Genomic DNA, 21975 nt, shown 5'->3' with positions numbered 1-21975 from the left:
TACATAGACCAAGGACCCAACAACTGCTCAGTTATGAGGCCGAATGCCTCAGCGGTGTCTGCCTGGCATGTCAGTGGAGTGTGGCACTCCACTTCTGAGCAGTGGCAGAAGTGGAGTGGATGCGCTCACCTGGAAGCAGTGAAGGTGGCCAGGGAAAAGTGGCACTGCGTTAACTGCAGACCTCTTCATGTCTTGGCCCAGGAGGAAGGTGCTGCCCATTCAAGGGTGGGGAGAGGATCTTCGCCCTCCAGTTAATTCTTCCAGAAAGTTCCATCAGAGACCTGCTGTAATTGGAGGTTTCTCTCCAGCCTGCCAGTTTCCAAATCACCACTCTGAGGCCTAATATTAATTGCAAACTGTTTGGACTGTTAGCTCAGACTTTTTATTAACTAGCTCTTACAACTTAAATTTACTCATTTCTATTATTCTGTATCTTATCATAAGGCTCATAGCTTGTTACCTTACATCTTGCTTCTCCAGCGGCTGTGTTTCTCCCTCAACTCTGCCTTCTTTCTCTCTGTATTGTTTGGCTTTCCCACCTAGCTATATTCTGCCCTGTTATAGTCCAAAGTAGCTTTATTCATCAACCAACAAAAGCAACACGTATTAGCCTTGTACAGAAGGCCATCCCACATCAACCTGCCCAGAGGAGTGTCTCTTAACTAATCTCAGAGCCAATCAAGTTGGCAACCTAGATTAGTGGTCACAGGAGGCCTATTTTATTTCTCAGTTTTCAATAATGTGGTAACTTTGTTTTTATTTTGTAGGATTATGTGTAAAAAAATTACACATGCACACACACACAGATCTATACATGTACGTGTGCATGCGCACACACACAGATCTACACATACACACCTGGGAATACTGTTATTAAAAGGAAAATTCTGACCTTTCTCCATTGCTCTTTATATTAGCCAGATTCCCATTCCTTTAACAAGTGCTTGAAATCCTGAAATATTCAACATGTAAAGAGCAAAGGTTTATTTTGATTATGGTTTTAGGGTTTGCTGCCCTGAGGTGTTGGTTCTGTTGTTCTTATCTATTGTACTTAATTACATTATTTTTGGAGGATGTGGTGGGGTAACTAACACTGCTCCCTTCCTCACTGGGATGTGAAAGAGGAAGAGACTGAGCTCTCAACATCCCCAGTGACCAGAATCCCTCCCTTTAGACCCCACCTCTTAAAGTTCCCACCACCTCTCAGTTGCCAAACTGGAAACCCAAATATACTGACAGTTTAATGGCAACTAGAAACAAGGTAGATTCATCAGAGAGGAGGAAGGATCCTCAATTGAGGAAAGGACTCCATAAGATCCAGCTATAAGGGATTTTCTTAATTCTGATTGATAGGGAATGGCTAAGCCTATGGTGCCATTCCTGTCCTGGTGGTTCTGTGTTCTATAAGAAAACAGGCTGAGGAAACCATAAGAAGCAAGCTAGTTAGCAGTGCCCCTGCGTGGCCTCTGTATCAGCTCCTGCCTCCAGGTTTCTGCCCTACTTGATTTCCTGTCCTCGCTTCCTTTGGTGATGAACAGTGATGTGGAAGTATAAGTTAAATAAACCCTACCTTTCCCAACTTGCTTTTGGGTCATGTTATTTCATTGCATCAATAGAAATCCTGACTAAGACACAAGCCTTTCATATACAAGCTTTTTAAGGACATTTGGAATCCCAACTTTGGTGCCTGCTTTAATCCCACACTCTGATATTATCAATGCCCAACAGTAGAGCTGCGTTCATGTTAAGCTACATCAGTATTCTCAGACATGATCTTGCCAAACGATGATGTTCAGCTGCAAACAGGGAACAATGGGAGATGAATTTCACAATTTTCTGAATCTTATTTGTGACCATGACATGACAGCTGTCTTACTTAAGGGTTCTATTGCTCTGAAGAGACATCATGACCTTAGCTACTCTTATAAAAGAAAACAATTAAATTGGGTTGACTTACAGTTCAGAGATTTAGTTCATCATCATCATGGCAGGAAGCATGGTAGCATGCAGGCAGATATGGTGCTGGAGACGGAACCAAAATTTCTACATCTGGATCTGTAGGCAGCAGGAAAAGAAAATGAGCCAGTAGGCCTGGCTTGAGCTTCTGAGACCTCAAAGCTCATCCCCTACTTCCTCCAACAAGGCCACACCACCAATAACCCACTCCATATGTGTCTTTGGGGGCCACTTTCATTCAGACCACCACAGTAGCTAATACTGACTAGGTCAAAGTTTCTTTTTGTTCTAGGGCATTATATGCATTATTTACTTTTGATAAGCATTGTAAGCTCCTATAAATATCACCTGCATATTCCAGATGAAGAAACTGGCCTGAGGGGGCAGTCTTAAAGTCATGGAGCAGTGGTTGGAGTTCAGGATGCCATACAAAGAACTTTGTTTGATTTTATTTATTCCATAATCTTCCCTAATACTCTATTGGCCCTTCTGAGTGTCTCCTTCTAAATCATTATAGGGAGCAGATAGATGGGAAAGTAGCAAGGCCTTAGGAAAGAACAAGGTCTCCAGTCCCCCTCCCCTTGAGGCCCTTGTTCTGAATAGAATTTAGTGTCATAAATGCATATATTTGTCTGCACTAAGAACTATTCTAAAAGTCCAATTGTCCACACGATCAATATGATCCATATGATCAAAATCGACATGTTACCCATCTTTCAGGTGTTCCAAAGAATTTAAAGAAATATAGAAATGACAGACCTGTCATTGACTCCTATAGGAAGTGGATAAACCTTCCTTGTAAACATGCATCCTATGATGATATGATAGAAGAAGCTCAAAGACCAGTGGATACTAGGTCAGAGAACACATGCCTTAGAGGTGGGCCCTTGTCATATCTATGCTTCCACATAGCCATCCTGTGACCCTGAGCCTCAGTTTTCTCTTTTAGAGATTGGGCATAATAACAACATTGACTTTAGAATCAGAAGTGTTTGAAATAATGTCTGTAAGTAAAACACATAAGTGTGTGCTTTAAAACTGTCTGACATATAGAAAAGGTCTCATTGAATATAGTGTCTGTTAATGAAAAAGGATAATTTATTGTATCTTCTCAAATTCTTTTCCTCTTCCTCATTAATCGAGATATCATCTTCTGGGATTTATTGGATTTATTGGTAGTATCACCCTAGTCTGGGTTGATACCACATGATCTTTAAAAAGTTTTCTAGAGACAGATATGAGTTGGCTGGCATACATGGAAAAAAGACAAAAGAACAGTAGACAACTTATAAGCATGTTGTACATATGAGTTTTAAGTGAGGGATCTCAAGTTGCACTAGAGATCTCGGGGAGATTCTCAGTCTCGTCCTCAGGAGCCCATCTGTCCTCCTTCAACTGGTCACTCCACACAGTGTCTAGACCACCTTTAACAAGTTTGTTAAGGCAGAAAATTTAAGTAATTTGCTGAATGTGTTTGTTCTACAACAGATTACTGAACTGGAACACACTTTGGAGGGTGAAGAAGTTTAACTTAAGTTCAAGATACATCTGCCATGTTCTGTGGAATACAGGTCCTGGGTGATTTTAATGGGTTTAAGGGACAGGGACCTTTTAGACTATTCTGATATTTTTGAAAGTATATATTTGGAAATTATATTGACTATTTTTCAGTAATCCGTGTAATAAAGGCTTTGTTGCCAGTCTTTCACATTGTTGGGTGGTATGGTAATCTTTAGAAGGCAGTGTCTACTGGAACCGAGTTGGGTCATTGTGAGCATGCCCTTGAAGGGGACATCTAGATGTCAGGTCTGCTCTCATTGTCTCTTTATACTTGGTCACACCATGGGGTGAGTAATTTGTTCTACAATGTGCTACCCACAACCACTGGTTGTTACAGACCTAAAAGCAACCAGCCAATGGATCATGAAATTTCCCATTTTAAAGCTTATTTCCTCAGGTATTCAGTTGCAGTTATGGGAAGGTGACTCACTTGGTAATTCAAGGTTTATTTTACGACAACATGGAGAGTAGACTACTTTTGGATTCCAACTTTAATCAGACAATAACGATGGCTTGATTCCATAGTCTTATCAACAAAACTTTTAAGCCTGCGCTGTAATCTATGCTCTGTGCAGCTCTTACAAATTATACCATTCTCAGGGATATGATGCTCTGGGTGAATCTTTGAAAGGGTCTTCTGTCCATCTCTCCTCTTTATCTGCCTCTGCTGCTTTGCTATGGCTCTCAACTCTGGCATCTCCACCCTTTCTTCTAGTATGAGCAATATGGAGGGGAGAAGGACAAGCTTCCTGAGAAGGAAAGTGTGGGATGCTGTAGGCGTCATTACCACAGGTCAAGGGAAGTTTCCAGAAGAGAAGCAGCACTTGCATGTTAGATCCAGAGAAACAATGCCCAGAGGCCAAGGAGAGTCTGCTCACAGTCCTGCTGATCATCCAGAGTGTGGAGTTGGAAGAGGCGCCGCTTTCCTGGGAGGTAAGCCATATTAAAACAGTTAAAGTTTTCCCATGATAGCTGGGGAGCCCCTAAAGATTTATTTCCTTTCAAATCTCACCAAAAGATAGTCACATAAAAAAAACTTTTAAGAACAAAGGCAAATAAATGTAATAGAAAATTAAGATGACCAGAAATGTGGAATTCTGTATCCGGCATGATTTCGTTACTGAGTAGGCACAAGTGCGTGCACTAAAGGCTTGCAGAAACGCAGCACGAGGCTAACAGTTGCTCCCTCTGAGGCAGAGGCTGCCTAACCTTCCTTTCTACATCTTTACTGTTCCTCATACTGTCTACATTTTTCTTTTCTGTTGTGAGCACATGTGATTTTGACAGAAAAGTACAGAACAGAAAAAAAAATCTTGAGGTTGATGAAAGATAAATGTTGTCCACATGTTTTGTGGGGCCCTAGGGCAGCCTGGCTTTGGACCTTCTCTGAACTGATTGCCTCATGGGAAAAGTGAGCCTGGCTCCTCCTCCACGCAGAGCAAGGCCTGCACACTTCGTCTTCTGTCTCTCTGCCCCACTGTTTCAGGGAACTGGAGTCTGGCTGGCTCCTGCTTAAAGCAAACAAGGGGGATTTTTAATGGGACCTTGGGACCTGGTAAGAAGCAGCCATAGTGAGCAGGAGGAATTCAGGGAGGTGTTTAAGAAAATGGGCACTCTGTGGATGAGATCTTGGGCTCTAAGAACACCTCTGATAAGGCATGGCAGACATAAAGGAAGACAACAGAGAGCCATAACAGGGAAGGCCCAGAGACAAGCCAAGACCACTCACAGAACAAAGACTGTGGGAAGGAAAGGATACATACATACTCAAAATGTATGCATTTGATGTTATGATTTTTGTTTATTAATTATGCAAACACACAAGTACAAAAAGGTTACAGGTGAAAAATGCCAAAGTATAAATAAAGGTTTTAAAGAAAGCACAGGAAAGTCTATCTGACTTCAGGTTTGTGATTTGTTAACAAAAAAATACAATCTGTGTGAGAGAAGGAAGAAAGAGGAAAGAAAAGAGAAGGTAGGAGGTAGAGAAGAATAAAGAGAGCTTAGGAGAGGGAGAAGATACAGGGCCGTGGAGCAGCAAAGATACAGTCAGGGCAGGGAAGAGCAGAAGCAGTCCAGCCCTGAGGAAAGGATGGGAGAGGAGAGGGCAGGAGGGATGGGTGCTCAGACATAGTCATGGTCCAGAGACAGGCACCAACAGAGGGAGTCTCAAGAAAGGCAGGGATGGGATGGGATGGGATGAACGTGGTGAGAGACTATTCCCGGAGAGTGCATGGGGTGGGGGAGGGGGCTAAGGGGGGTTAACCTTCGTTTTCTACATGTGGGAGAGGTTCTGAGCTCTGAAAACATTCTCATGGACTTGTAAAACTCAGGGTTTTACTGTCTGAATTTTCTAGCTGTAATATTAATATGAAAAGTCATTTGTATAGCAATGTAGGAATCTCTTCTGTAGCCAATATTTTTATTTTTGAATTAACCAATCAAGTAGCTATGAAAATGACCTTTTAATTAAATGTTTTGTTTTTTTTTTGTGTGTGTATGGGTATGCTGTGAAACAATGGTCTATACCCTGTCACTTGTATTTTAAATAAATGCTGATTGGCCAGTAGCCAGGCAGGAAGAATAGGCGGGGCAATGAGAATTCTGGGAAGAGGGAATTTCAGTTTGCCGTCATCATCCAGACACAGAGGAAGTCAGACACAGAGCAAGCAAAATGTGACTGCTTCACTGAAAAAGGTACCAAGCTACATGGCTAGCACAGACAAATATTATGGGCTAATATAAGTTATAAGAGTTAATAAGAAGTCTGAGCTACTAGGCCAATCAGAGCATAATTAATGTAGACCTCTGAGTGATTTCTTTGGGACTTAACGACTGTGGGAACCAGGCAGGACAAAAACCTCAGTCAACATGGTTGTCCACAGGGTATGTTCACATGTGCATGTTTGTGTGAATGTGCACACTGTTAATGTTCTTGTGTGTGTTTGTGTGTGTATATGTGTGCACACATACACACATAGGCACATGGAAGTCAGAGGCTGATGCCTGGTATCTTGGAAGCTCAGTAAATTTCCAACTATATTTCAAGACAGTATCTCTAACTGTGAACCTGTGACTTGTTGAGGCTGGTTGACCTCAGGGATCTACACATCTCCATCCTACCAGAATTGGCAGAGTTTCTCTGTGGAGCCCTAGCTCTTCTATAACTCACTTTGTAGCCAAGACTGGGCTCGAGTTGAGAGATCTGCCTCAGACAAGACTTTTGAATACAAGTGCTAGGATGTTATTCAGATCTTTTTGCTTGGGTGACATGTGCTTTGTTGACTGAACCATCTCCCTGGGCCCTTTAATTATATTTTAATGCCTATTTTACTTAAGGAGAAACTGAGTCTCACAGAGGCTCAGTGTTTTATTGCCCAGGTGGTCTAACTAGAGAACAGATGATTAGAAATGAAAACCCAAGCAATCTGCTTTCTAGCTCAAGGTCATGGTGATTTCCTCACTCTCTCAGTCCATGGTTAAGCCTTCACTGATCTGGAAAATAAGACATTTTAATGCATCAGCAAGTATTAAACACAAGCTATATATAAAGTTATTAAATGGGTTGCCATTCGGTGGTAACTAGGATTTAATTTCTGCCTTCAGAAACCTTTAGTTGAGAATTCAATGGAGACAGACAAAAGCAGATCAGCCAGTCCTGGGGCATTAAGAAGGCTCAGCTGGGACGGTCTGAAAAGTCTGGAGCCTTCCTCTCAGTGTCTGCCAGTCTTCTCTCAGCTCCCTCTTGGTCCTCTCCATTTCTGTTCCTACAGACCATGGTAAGATCTGTACTGATTCATTATGGCAAGCACCGTGGTAGATCTGTACTGATTCTTTATGGCAAGCACCATGGTAGATCTGTACTGATTCTGTTGGGGGGAAAAAAACCTGATTTCTTTATAAGTTTAACAAAATATTTCAAATAACCATGTAAACTTGGTTTATTATTTTTAAAGTTATATTTTTACTCATGTGTGTGTATATACCCACCCATGCGTGGATGCCTGCAAGGCCAGAAAGGGGCAATGGATTCCTTGGAGTTGGAGTTACAGCTCCAACTCCAAGTTAAAGCTGCCCAACATAGGTTCTGGGAACAGAACTCCAGTATTCTCAAAGAGCAGCAGCCTCTCAACTACAGAGCCATATGTCCAGTTTACATCCAGGCATGTAAACTTTGTGACCTTTGTAAGTTAATGAGGATGGGAGTGTAAAAGAGAAGAATTTGGTTTCAGCACCCAGCCGTTCCTTTTCTACATAGGCTTTTCTATCTAGGCTTTTCTAGCTCAGACATGTTGTCCTCCACATCCCCACCACAAGCACCTCTCCATATTACCATGTGTGCCTCCTGGGAACTAGATTTAATGTCTTTTCACTTCACGTTTCCCTCACCCAGGTACCTAACAGACCAGAAATGGAGAGGAATGCACCTTCCCACATTCCATAAAGCAGTGAATTGTGCTAAAATATCAGGTGTTAGATCTTGGAGGCAGAAGCAACAGGTGGAGGGTATGTGGACCATTAGTGAAGTAAGGCCAGCTCTCTGAGAGGGAGTCAGTGATGGATTCCCAGGGTACCAGAGACCTTAGAAGAGAGGTAAACTGTGCTCAAGCAGGTGACTGGTCCATGCTCCACCCCTGCTCTCTGGGTTCTGTATCCACCAGACCTTGATTGTGTCAATCAATCTTTGCCGAGAATGGTCTGGAGATATTTCTTTCCCATCAACCAGAGTGTGGACCTGCCCACTTGGAGAGTGTGGGTTCCCTGTCGAAGTGACTTCTTTTTCCTCAGGACTGACAATTTAGGCTCTGCAGGCTGTAGGAGAAAGCAATGATATTTGCACCTGCATGTATTTCTAGCTCATCCTTGTACACTGCCCAAGTTTTAGTATTTACAAAGTGGAGCCATATGGTACAGATTGAATGGAAAAAGCTACAGCATGGCTCCTGGTCTCCTGGATCTCCTTTCATAGGAGGGAGGGTGTGAGCTCACCTGCAAACCCATGAAGCTCTCGGGCTGTCTGCTGTCCATGTGCAACATATGAGGTTTGCACCGAGATGAGGGAAATGTTCCAGAGCATGACTGGAGGAGTTCCACTGACTTCTGCTAAACCAGCTGTCAGGCCTGCTGTGCCAGGCTAAATTCACAAGTTTATATTCATACATTTTAGCCATCCACATGGATGTATCCTAACTATTCACCGGTTATGAGTGGCTTTTGATATCTGAAGTCTGTTATTCATTAGTTCATTGTTATTAATTCTGTGTCATATGGTTAGGCACAGATTTTGCTAACACACAGATTTCTTAGTTTTACAAAATGAAAAATGTAGAATTTCTTTTATTCATTCCTGGGCAATTTTATATGTGTGTACAATGTATCTTGATCATATCTATCTCCAATTCTCACCCTTACTCACGCTGGGTATCTCCTAACAGGTCCTTTCCTACCTTCATGTGCCCTCGTTTTTATTATGCAGCCCCTGAGTGTAATTAGTGCAACATTCTGGAAAGTTGACTGACGGCTTGATCTGAATATAGCTGTAGCTGAAGTGCGTAGACCTGGAAAGGAGGAGGAGAGAGAGAAGGAGGAAAAAAGGAGAAGACCAGGATGGAAGGCTACATCTGCCTCACCCCACAGTGACAGCTCCTCCATCGGGTAATTTGCTGATCTATTCGCATATCTGTGAGATTCAGGACACAGGGGTGCAGTTACTGACCAAGCATACTGGCTGACTTCAGAGGGCTTTGGTAAAGGCATCTGTATCCACTAAAACCGCTATTTGTTGTGTTCCCCACTTCACGTCAGCCAGTGTGGAAAACATTTTATAGAGATGAATTGGATTGCGACAATCGCCCTGTTATCTATTGGCTCCACTTTACAAGGGGGAGGAAACAGATTCTTCATGAACTGAAGTAGATAACTCAGGTCACACATCATCCTGTGAAAACATGTCTTCTTGTCCCCTGGTGCCCCTCTTGTTCTTTCTCACCACCTTCTTCTTCTTCCCCTTCTCCCTCCGTCCTCCACTTCTTTCTTTATCTTTCTTTGTTGCCCCTCCTCCTTGTTGTTCTGCCTCCTCACCCTCTTTTTTTTTTTTTTCTTGTGAGCTGGAGAGGGAAATAGGACCAGCATTAGGGCTTTTCACTCAATATTTCTCTCTGTGCTAAAATTTTACCTTTCTGCTTTGAAATCAGCTTGGCCATGTGATTGGCTTGGCCAGTGAAATGTGAATTGTCATATGTCCCTTCTGAACAGAATGCACAAAATCCGGTACATGATTTTCCAGATCTCCTCTCAATATTTCCAAGTATATATGTAGCTGAAATGGCTCACTAAATTGGAACCGCTTGGTGTCTAGATTGGCAGACCTCTCACCTCAGATTTGTTCTGGATGTGTGCATAAGGGTAATCTATCCGGTTTCTGTATGAGTGTAGTTATCCAATTTGTGTGGTTCAGTGTCTGAGATTTGGTTTAATTAGTTATAGCAGCATACAAAGTCACTGACATATGAAGCAAAGTTATTCAGATAAACAGATTGCAAGAACATTGACTGGATTAAGAGTCCCCAAATGTGTCTGTTACTGTAAATTGAAGGAGTGCACTTTACGTCTGTTAATGTTTGGCTAAGTCTCATGCTGTTTATCGGAAGCTTTTGTAACTTTTGGATTTTGAAAACCAGAACATCCTGTCTAACCCTGAGACCTTAACCCTTCCTGGGCATGGCTTCAGTCCCTAAGCCGTGTGAATGACTTCCTATTTCTCTTCTTCTGTGATGTTTTCCAACAGTGGACATGTGAACTTGGAACACCCTCTAACATCCGCTTGAAGCTTCCCTTTAATCAAACGATGCCATGCGGCTAACAAGGGTCTAGGTGGTTAAGAGAATTGATTCAAGGGGTCTGCAAATATAGTATATCATCAGGGTAAGAAACCAAAAGCATCCAGGCAGTTCAAAAGAGGAGCCACTGCTGAACTATCAGAATTGTTTACATAGCCTTCTAAATGGTGACCGGGTCCAGTGGAGGCAAGATGGACACCTTATGCAAAGAGGAACTGCCAGCTGTGGCCTTTGAACATGCGTGGCCTTGGCAGTGGGCTGGTACTTAACATTTGGTGTAGGCTTGGCAGCTGAGCCTCCCTATTGATGACAGAGGTGAATAAAGTCTGACTGGAGAGGAGACAGTTACCTGGAGATCTGCATGACCCTCATCTGCTCCCCACTGACCCAAAGGGAACTCTGGGATCTGCAGCAGCCTTTGCAGTGGGCACAGTAACAGCTTCTCTATTCTCTTGGCTGAGAGAGTCCTACCCAGCTCCAGGTTTCACAGGTTGAGCTCAGCTCTGCCCCTTCATCCACCTTCACGGGCCTCTTTCCATCTCAGATGTGAACTGTTGGCTATGCTTGCTGGCTGCTGGCCCAGAGCCCTGCAGGCTCTCACTCTCCTCTTACTTATTACTAGGCGTTTCTCTCCCACGAGTGGTGTGTGCAGGGCCATACACCTTTGTCTGAAATATGGTCATATTTTTACAGTGTTTTGCATTGTATCTCTTCTTGCTATTTTTACCATTCAGAGAAGGGCTAGCGTTTGTTTAAAGGTTAATTAAGTGTTGTCTTGACTGGAAACTGACAGAACATTCTTGGTCTTCGTCTTCCAGGGTCTTAATGGCAGCAGGTGCTCTTCTTTCTTGATGCTCTGATCCTATTTAGACTTTCTGAGGCTTTGATGACCTCACTTCTCCCAGTTCTCACCCCCTCTATCTCTTCTCAGTGTTTTTTATGGAGGGCTGAAGAGATCCATTTGACAGTAATCTCCCATCGACCCATGACCATAGGCACCATATTATTTTACGGGTTCTAGCCCTGCCTACTCCCACTGCATGCCAGTTATTCACTCCCAACTCAGCATGTCCAAGATTGTACTATACAAGTCTCCTCCGAGCCTGATACTCTATCTAGTGTGGCAAACAGCACCCTATAAAATCATATGCGTAAGCCAGAGACTTCCATGCTGTCACAGATTTCTCTTTTGTAAAAGTAAACCTGGCACCTTTTACAAACCATCCGCTCATCAACTTTGCACCTGTGACCCACATGGGCCCCAGCTCATTGGCTCTATTCTTGATGTTAGCTTTGGAACGGATTCATAGGAAAAAAAATAGCAGTTTGAAAACAACGATAACAAAACCTAGTGAAATAAATGAAAATTAAAACATTGAACCTGTAATGAATCATCGAAGTAGCCAAAGAGATCCTATTTAGAACTCACACCAGCCCCTGAGTCTGATTTTCTCATTTCTCTTTTTCTCTATATCTATGCTATCCGATGCTATGTATAATTTCTACTGTCTATTCTTATACTGCACTAGTCTTTCATCTCTTTTTTGTGAAAGCATTTTTTATCGAAGTCTTCACATGTAGCTTGCCACTGTCCCTGAACCCAAAGGCCCTCACCCCACTCTCTCCTGTTTCAGTAATGATTTGTCTGGACTCTTTCAGGCAGAAAGTAAACCCAGCCTTCCTCTCCTCTCCTTTTTCCTCTCCATTCCTACACTTTCTTAAAACCACCTCCCAAAATAATCTAGGATGGGTAGATTCATAGAAATATTCTTGAGAAGGTGGAAAAAATAATTTAATATATGTTTTAAATTTATTGCCAAAGTTTGTCTTCCATATCTTTTACCTTCATGCCCCTCTCTTCATACCCACTGGAACAATTACATCCCAGTGCTAAGAACAGCTAAGAGACTTGGCTTTCTCCCTAACCATAAGTAAACAACCTGGCTGCCACAGCTTCGTGGATGTGGGTATAAGACACAGACCCACGGGGCAAAGACAAAGGACGATTTACTGTTGGAAGCAATCACAGTTGCCCGAGTGTTGACTTTATTGTACCATTTGCCCTAAGCCCCAGTTCTGACGGGATAATGCACATGAGCCAGAAGACACCTGCACACACAGAGAATAATAGCAGTATAGGAGCCGGACCCTGGGCTTAGAATGACAAAGTCTTCTAATATGATCAGGAAGCATTTCTGCTCATTGCTGGAGTTTGTAATTTGGTCTGACACCATCTCTAGATATGCGCAAAGTTTGCCTCTATTCTGGAGGGATTCATTCTCTCTTGTCTCTGTTGCCTTTCAATATACCATCCCTTTCAACCTTGTCTCCAAACCCACGCTGGAAATGCTTGCATAAAATGTTATACTGTGCTTAATATTGCAATAATAATGATTGGAACTTCTTTTACATACTAAGCAATTTACAAGTGAATGGCCTGTGATGAGCTTTATAAAGTACTTTGTAAAGTTATAAACAACTCTTGAAGAGGTGTATCTGAAACTCTGTACTGTGTATGTGTGAATATATGCGGCTCTTTTCTTTTTTGTGTGCTAATGACAAAGGGGATTTTAAAGGAGAGAGTTCATCTGTCAGGCCAACAAATGGAGTTGCATGTTCTATTTATTTACATTTTTTTCCTGCAAGTGTCTGGGCCTTGCATAGATCAACTGTAGTTGAACTTGTCTCCGGTCAGATTCTAACATTGACCTTTTGCTCTGGTTTACAGCTGGGGTTTTAAACCCCCTTTCTCAAGTTCATACAACTGTCCCTTCAGGGGCTTTGCATTTTCTCCACATCTTAGCTCTTTTAGACAAATGTCAGGATTTTTTTTGTCATTAGCCTTGTGAGAATTCTTGCAAATAAATAAACAGTTTGAAGAAGGAAACCCACTCTGGGACTAAGGCTATGAGTCAATGTGGTGATTGGAGGGGGTGGGGAGACTGAATGTGGGCTCAGCCTCTGAGACTTGGAAACTGATGTATCAACCAGTGCAGGCGTCAAAGGAAGTCAGTTTCTTAGAAAGACTTTGTGACCCGCAGAGCTATACGGATACTTTTTAAAGTGACTCGAAATGTATTGAATTTGGGAAGGATTGCTGCATTTCTATATTGTGTGTGTGTGTGATTATGTGCACGTGTGTGCATGCTACACTGTGTGTGTGTGCGATTATGTGCACGTGTGTGCATGCTACACTGTGTGTGTGTGGAGGCCAGAGGACAGCTTGCAGGAGTCAGTTCTCTACTTCCACAATGTTTAGGCATTTGTTTACTGCCACTTACTAGCCCTAAAAGGATGATTTGTATTTCTTCCTTTATATGATCCCCATTGGAATCTTGGATGGAGAGGGGTTTGCAGTTCCTAGTTTGACTCTCGTGGTAATGGAGTAAAAGATTCTCTCTGGTAAAAGTGTTCATCTTTAGAAAAATATTTGGATAACCTATAGGAAGAACACCGACCTGAGGAGCTCCGAGAAACCGAGAAGGTTGCCATCTTTTCTGGGGAGCCAGTGAGCAAGTGTTCTGGGAACATCTGGGGGGAGCGTAGCCAGTGAGGCTGCATGAAGGAGAGAAAAGCTGACAGAGACCTGGAGAAAGAACCCGTGAAGGACAGAGGCTGCTCAGTACAATTCCTCTCTATATTGGGAAGTCCTAACTTCCTTCCTGGGAGGACTCTCTAAATATGGTCCATGAAATGTCAGAAACTTCTGGGCTATCAGTTAACTTTATAATTGAGTTATATCTGAAGTCAAATTAGGAAGAGAGTATTAACAGATAAAAACACTGTGGGCATCAAGGTTATATACAAATGAGGAAAATCTGAAATTAGACACAATGGAGGGATGGGATGACACAATTTGTGTCTGTTCTCCCTTCCACTTTCTTCTAAATAAATAAAAAAAAAACCTCATATGGTTTTGAGTCTCCTGGCCATCATATAGACTGAGGTGCTGTCTTGACTAGACACTGGAAGGATATGTGAGTATACTGAAAACGGTCTACATGTGTAGATAGAAAACTGTCAACAATGAATTTTGCATGCAAATGGATGGAAATAGAAAACACTATCCTGAGTAAGGTAAGCCAGACCCCAAAAGAGAAGCATGGGATGTACTCACTCATATTTGGTTTCTAGGCATAAAAAAGGACATTGAGCTTATAATTAGTGATCCTAGAGAAGCTAAATAAGGAGAACCCAAAGAAAAACATATAGGCATCCTCCTGAATATTAACCTTTATCAGGCGATGAAAGGAGACAGAGACAGAGACCCACATTGGAGCACCGGACAGAAATCTCAAGGTCCAAATCAGGAGCAGAAGGAGAGAGAGCATGAGCAAGGAACTCAGGACCGCAAGGGGTGCACCCACACACTGAGACAATGGGGATGTTCTATCGGGAACCCACCAAGGCCAGCTGGCCTGGGTCAGAAAAAGCATGGGATAAAACCGGACTCGCTGAACATAGTGGACAATGAGGACTACTGAGAACTCAATGGCAATGGGTTTCTGATCCTACTGCATGTACTGGCTTTGTGGGAGCCTAGGCAGTTTGGATGCTCACCTTACTAGACCTGGATGGAGGTGGGGGTTCCTTGGACTTCCCACAGGGCAGGGAACCCTGATTGCTCTTTGGGCTGATGAGGGAGGGGAACTTGATTGGGGGAGGGGGAGGAAAATGGGAGGCGGTGGCGGGGAAGAGACAGAAATCTTTAATAAATAAATAAATTTATAAAAAAAAGAAAAAAGAAATAAAAAAAGCCATAGACTGTGGGTGGAAAGATGGCTCAGTGGTTACAAGTACTTAACTGTTCTTACTAAGACACAGGTTTAGGTCTCAACATTTATAAAGAAGCTCACAACCTTCTGTTACTCCAATTTCAGTGGATCCAACAGCCTCTTTTGACCTATGCATGTTCCAGCATGCATGCCGTTCACATACATATATGTGGGCGCACACACACACGAAATAAATGAATACATAAATAAACTTTTTGTTGTTTTGTCTTTTGAGACAAGATTTCTCTGTGTAACAGCCCTAGCTGTCCTGGAACTAGCTCCTTTAGATCAGGTTGGCCTCAAACTCACAGAGATCCACCTGCCTCTGCCTCCTGAGTGCTGGGATTGAAGGCATGTGCCACCATCGTCCGGCTCATAAACATTTTTTTTAAAGGAAGTTGAAAAAAGAAAAATTTTCTTTTTCCCTCCTTCCTTCCCTCCACTCCCTTTTCTTCAGAAAACAAGTGCTGTATGCTGTGAGGTAGACCGGTCATTAGTAGAGAAAGAAGGAGGACCCATACTGGGCCTCCCACCACAATACCACAGGGGTGAACAGAGAGTCATCATCCTCAGGTTTCAGGTAAACACAGGAAGTATCTTTTCCGAACATCTGCAGGGCATCAGGTGTGTTCAGGGGTTGTCACTGCAGGAAGTTTTGCTATGGTGATTATGCAAACAGCAACATACAGGACCCTAGAAAGTGAAAGACACCAACCAAAAGCAATTTTGGACAGAGAGAGGGAACAATTAGACATGTCATACCCAGAGTGAGGCAACTTCTGTTCTATAAAGACCAACTGAAACACAGATCATTGTGAGACAATGCATGCTAGTACAGGATGTCTTATCCAAGTGGCAAAAAAAATATACAGGAATTGAATAGGACCCCTGCAGAGAAGCAGGGTGATGCTGAAGCCTCTTTGTCCTCCATGATTCTGTTTGGGGGTGTATGGGAGAGAAGTGATAGAAGTTAGAAGTCCAAGGAGACTCTTTATAAGTGGTTTTTCCTTCCTTTCCCCTTCCTGGTGGATCTCACCCGCGTGATATCTCCCTCCCCTCTCCTCTTTAATCTCAATAAGGTGGACTCATGTTATGCAAAGAAAGCCATTATTAATGGGCCTGTGCTGTGTCTGTAACATGGTAATGGCATGAAAAAAATCCAACAACTCCTCCACTTTCATAATGCAGATATTGTTTTCTGTAAAGTAGAGAGATCTACAGAGAGCTTTCTCTCTACAGAGTCTACCATTCTCACTGGCTTTTTATCAGGTAGCAGCATCTGGGACTGTGGAGTCCGGTTCCTTGTCTTCAGGGTAAGCAAAGCAGGTAAGCAGAGCCTGCCCTACCAAAATCACACCTGAGCCAAGGCAGCCCTGGTGGACGTGTTCAATGTAGCACAAACATGCCTTTGTAAGCCCCCGAATGCCATTCAGATATAATTGGAAATGATTTCTGCTCAACCCCAATGGTGTTCCGCACCCAATAAGTCACTGTATCCACAGTGGTCTCTTTATTAAATTTCCCCATCCCTTCATTTATTAGCATGCAACTTGATATAGCTCTTTTTTGGTGACTTCTTTGTCTGTAAGTAAATAGCTCAGAGGGAATTTGTAAGCCCTTCCCCCAACCCCAAGAATCATAGTCACCATCCTCTGAGATTTGGATTCGAGCTTTCCCAGTATATTTATTGGTAATGGTACCCAATGTCTCACATCATCATTGTGGCAGGGGTATGTTCATACTTGTGTTACTAGGGAGGAAGCTGAAGTGCAGAGAAACCAACTTACTTGTCCAAGGCTTTAAACCAAGGTTCATGGGCCTCCAGAACACCCTTCTGAACTTAAATGGTCAGTCCCCTGAGGTCAGGTATGAACGAATGAACTCTGCCTTGTTACACATTTCCAAACTTCAGTGTTCACAACCACATTGTGTTGGATAGTTTTAAGTCAACTTGGAACAGTTAGAGTCATTAGATAAGAGGATGCCTCAACGGAGAAAAATGCCTTCCTAAAATCAGCCTGTAGGCAAGCCTGAAGGGCACTTTCTTAACTAGTGATGGTGTGGGAGAACCCAGTGCACTGTGTGTGGGGCTACCCCCCAGCTGCTGGTTCTGGGTTCTATTAGAAAGCAGATTAAATTGCTGCTCAGTCTTTTGGCTAAGCTCAAGTGTAAGAAAGCAGATTGCGCAAGCCAAGGTAAGCAAACTAGTAAGCAGCCTTGCTCCATGGATTCGGCATCAGCTCCTGTCTCCAGGTTGCTGCCCTGTTTGAGTTCCTGTTTTGACTTTTTTCAGTGATGAACAGTGATCTGGAAGTGTGAGCCAAATAAGCCCCTTCCTCCCCAACTTGCTTTTGATCACGGTGTTTCATCACAGCAGTAGCAGTGCTAACCAGGGCATACAGCTCAGTAATGCCTAAGGAGCTAACCGATGAGGAAGTAAGGACCAGTGGGTTAGATTGACCACTGGCACTTAGTCCAGTGTTTGCTGAGAGGATGGGTGAATGAATAATGAAGCAGCATCCCCATTAGGATCTAGCATGATGTTTAGCAGTCCTGTGTTTATTTATGTGAGCTCATTTCCATGCTCTGGGGACAAGGTTGTGATTTGGATTCTCTGTCATCTCTCGTTGTCATTCTAGCAGAAGCCTTGCTCATATTGTTCACCCTGTGAGCCACAGGAACACATACCCGGCAGAATACCTTTCCTCTGTCGAAAGCAGAGCCGATGTGTGGCTCAAAACTCCAGGTCGGTGCCCCCTCCTCCCTAGAGCCTAATATAGTAATCTCCTACCTCCCAGGCCAGCAATAAAGAACACTTGACTTGCCCCCTAAGAAGCACATATCAGCACTTCAGGCCTGGGCGCCTGAGTCTTATTTATTGCCAGCTTGCTTCAGAGGTTGGCAAATCCAAGGGAGGCCTCCCTGCTTGCTCCGAGCCTTAGAAGACTGTTGATACTTGATCTCTTATCCCAATTAATCAGATTCTCTGTGCATTCAAAATGTCAACCCTGTCTGCATCTGTGTAGTTGGAGTGGTCTCTGTACAGTGTTGCTGCTCTCCAGCTGAAAGGCAGATGGAAGATGCCCCCTGCTTTTTACCCCACTTGTCCTTCCTGTCTCTGGAGCAGGCTCACTTTGTTCAGAGCAGAAAAACTCCCTGTGCTAGATCTCCTCCAACTGCCGAGGACTTGGCCTTGACTTTCCCTGTCTGGCCCCTCAATGACTCAGTTTCTTTGACTGTAACATGAAGACCTTAAGGCCTGTGCTGCCTGCCAGGCTCGATGTCGGTTTTGGCTTAAAGGAGCTGCGCTTCCAGGACATATTCTAAAAGTGGCTTGTTTATTTAAATAAGCTTTTCTTGTCATTTCCCATTTTCTCCTTAAGGCACAATCCAGGTTACTTAAAAGGAAATCATTAAAAAATAGGAACCAAACAAATACCGTCTGCTCGGAAGGACAGGGGGCACAGTGTCCACAATGTCCACGATGTCCACAATGCTCATCATCGGAAATTTTAATAAGTGGTCCCCCAAATCTCACTGCTCATTTGTCACAACACATAGAAGGCCTGTTGTTTGCTGTGCATGTTGGCCCCTTTGTGTGTCAGCTCCTACTTTGGTAGCAAAGTATCCCATTGTGTAATGAGGAATACAGTTGTTTTGTGAAGCCAGGGAAGTTTCTGGAGGTCAGGCTTTTAACCCTGGTAGCAGGAGAATGCTCCTATGTGTCCCTACTCTGAAAGCTACAGCTTTTATCTCTACCTCATCCATCATTCCAGAAAGAAATGGTCAATAGAACACAGGGCTCTGGATTGTGAACAACCTTGGTCCTTGATCCCAAGGGATTTTAGACAGGAGCCCACACAATGTTTCGAAATGGGATTAAGTTATATGATTTCTGATGTTTCCCCAAAGGAAGTAGGTCTGTACGTTTTCAAAGGGAAAGCTGCCGAATGGGTGTCTATGCATCAGCCTGTAAGCTGGTAGGATTAATAACTACATAAATAATGTAATATAAAGCTATTGGAGGTAAGTGTTAAGTATGATTTTAATAAGAACAAGTGCCCACATTGTCTCATTTCATCTCCTCCAGAGTCTTGATACCATCTTACACCAGTCAGAATGGCTAAGATCAAAAACACCAATGAGAGCTTATGCTGGAGAGGATGCAGAGTAAGGGGAATACTTCTCCCTTGCTGATGGGAGTGCAAACTTTTACAACCACTTTGGAAATCAGTATGATGGTTTCTCAGAAAATTGGGAGTCAATCTCCCACAAGACCCAGAAATACCACTTGTGGGCATATATTCAAAGGATGCAAGCTCATACCACAAGGCCATTTGCTCAGTTGCGTTCATAGAAGCATTATTCATAATACCCAGAACCTGGAAACAACCTAAATGCCCCTCAACCGAAGATAAAGAAAATGTGGTACATTTACACAATGGAGTTCTATTCAGTGATAAAAAACAATGACATTTTGAAATTTGCAGGCAAATTGATGACACTAGAAAGAAACCATCCTGAGTGAGGTAACCCAGGCCCAGAAAGACAAACATGGTATGTACTTACCCATAAGTGAATATTAGACATGAAGCAAAGGATAACTGGACGATATAGTCCATGACCTCAGAGAAGCTAGGTAGCAAGGATAATCCTAAGAGAGACATACATACATGGATCCTCCTGGGAATGCGGGAATAGACAAAATCTCCTGAGAAAATTGGGAGTATGGTGGGGCTGGGAAGAAGGGAAGGAAGAGGCAGAGGGTGAGAGAAGGGGAGTGGGGTGGAGAACATGATGGAGCAGGATGGCCAAGATGGTGGAAGGGCAGAGAGGGAGAGCAAGGAAAGGGATGTCTTTATTGAGGTAGTCATTATGGGGCTGGTAAAAAACCTGGCATTAGGGAAATTCCCAGGAATCCACAAAGATGACCCCAGCTAAGACTCTAAGCAATAGTGGAGCGAGTGCCTGAACTGGTCTTCTCCTGTAATCAGATTGATGGCCACCTTAATTGTCATCATAGAACCTCCATTCAGCAACTGATGGAAGCAGATGCAGAGATCCACTACTTAACACTGGCCTGAGCTCTCAGAGGCCAGTTGAACAGAGGGAGGATCAATAATATGAGCTAAAGGGTCAAGATCATGATGGGGATACCCACAGAAACAGCTGACCTGAGCTAGTGTGAGCTCACTGACTCTGGACTGACAGCAGGAGAAGGTGCATAGAACCAAACTAGAGCCTCTGAATGTGGGTGACAGTTGTGTGGCTGAAGCAGTCCATGGGGCCACTTTCTCAATATAACTGTAATATCCTTATGAGATACATGACAAGAAAGTTCCCCATATTAAGATGAAGAAGTATCTTCAGAGATGTATCAAAACTTAGAAAATATAGGCTGTACATGGGGCTTTATCGAGTTACTGTTTTGCTTTTATTTTTTTTTAACTTATCAAGCTGTGTGATTTTGATCTTGAGTTCCCAGATGCCAACTTAGCAAGAGCAGGAAAAGGTGTTTAGAGAGAGTTGGGGGAGGAGGGTAGAATGTAGTCTCCAGATAGTACCCATAACTGGCACTTTGCAGTTTTCATTCCTTCTACTCCTATCCTGCTTGCCATTCCAAGCATAGAGAAATTTTAAACTATCCACATCTGCAGGAGTTGAGTGACATGGATAGACAAGTTGCTTTTCAATCTGGAAATTCTTTTTTTGAATTATTACTTAAGAACATTTGAATTTTGCTTAATAATTGCTCCTATGAATACATATGAATTTTCATATGTATTCATCAATGGTTCATTTGTTCATGTAACAACATATACTGAGAACAAAAACTCTATATAGGATTAGATACATATTAGTGAATGAATCAGATCTAAAAAATTGGATACTTTCCTTTGAGATTACAGGCCCTAAAATAATCCGAAAGTGATTAGTAGTATTGATCAAGGTGGCTGCTGGTGAACACAGTCTTGGCGAGTTCACTGTTGCTGACTTTCAGGCTAGTGTACAGAAATGTCAACTCACTAGGCATTCATTGAGTGCCCACTGTATGCCAGGCTGAAGTAGACCTCTGCAGATGAGTAAGGAAGATGTGCAACCAACGTATCCTCCTAAGCCTGTTTTGAGATCATCATTTGGCTGTTTATGATCTCCATTATCAGTGTATCATTCATTCCTTTATCCTGTATTCATTTTAGGGGCTGACTGCTGAGTTGCTGAATAGCCCAAGCTGGCTCTTTTTGTGAATTTTATCTTCTAACACGACTTCCCTTTTATGAAATGTAGGTTTTCCTAGCAGGTAACATTCAAAATGTTTCCATGAATATACTAATTTTTACATATTTCTTATGGAATGGTGAAAGTGTATCCAATCTTATAAGGTAAGACATTTTCATTTTTGAACATTACTTAGTCCATGAATACAGCGTGTGTTATTTTTGTCCATGAGGTGAGAGGCTTTGCTTCATTATGTTGTGGTGGTCAGTTTTAATTTTCAACAGGCACACCACTGTGTCTTTCCTGGGAGGTTTAACTGAAGAGAGAGGGTACCATCAAATGCAAAAAAATGAGATGCTTTAGATTTGTTCAGTAAGACTATGACTGTAAAGATTAAAAAGAAGGTCTTTGCTTGTATCTTTTAATGAAGCAACCAGAAAGCAGTCAAGATGGCTCAACATGTAAAGGTGCTTGTAGCACAAGCCTGAGTTTGATTCCTGGTACCAATAGAAAGAGAGAACAGACCCCTAAAAGTTGTCCTCTGACTTCCCTGGTATGTGTTCTCTCTCCCTCTCTCCTTTTTCTTTCTCCCTCTTCCCATCCCTCTCCTTTCACTCTTACACACA

The sequence above is a fragment of the Microtus ochrogaster genome, unplaced genomic scaffold (genome assembly GCF_000317375.1).
Source record: "Microtus ochrogaster isolate Prairie Vole_2 unplaced genomic scaffold, MicOch1.0 UNK5, whole genome shotgun sequence".
NCBI lineage: Eukaryota > Metazoa > Chordata > Mammalia > Rodentia > Cricetidae > Microtus > Microtus ochrogaster.
Note: the sequence above shows the minus strand (reverse complement) of the source record.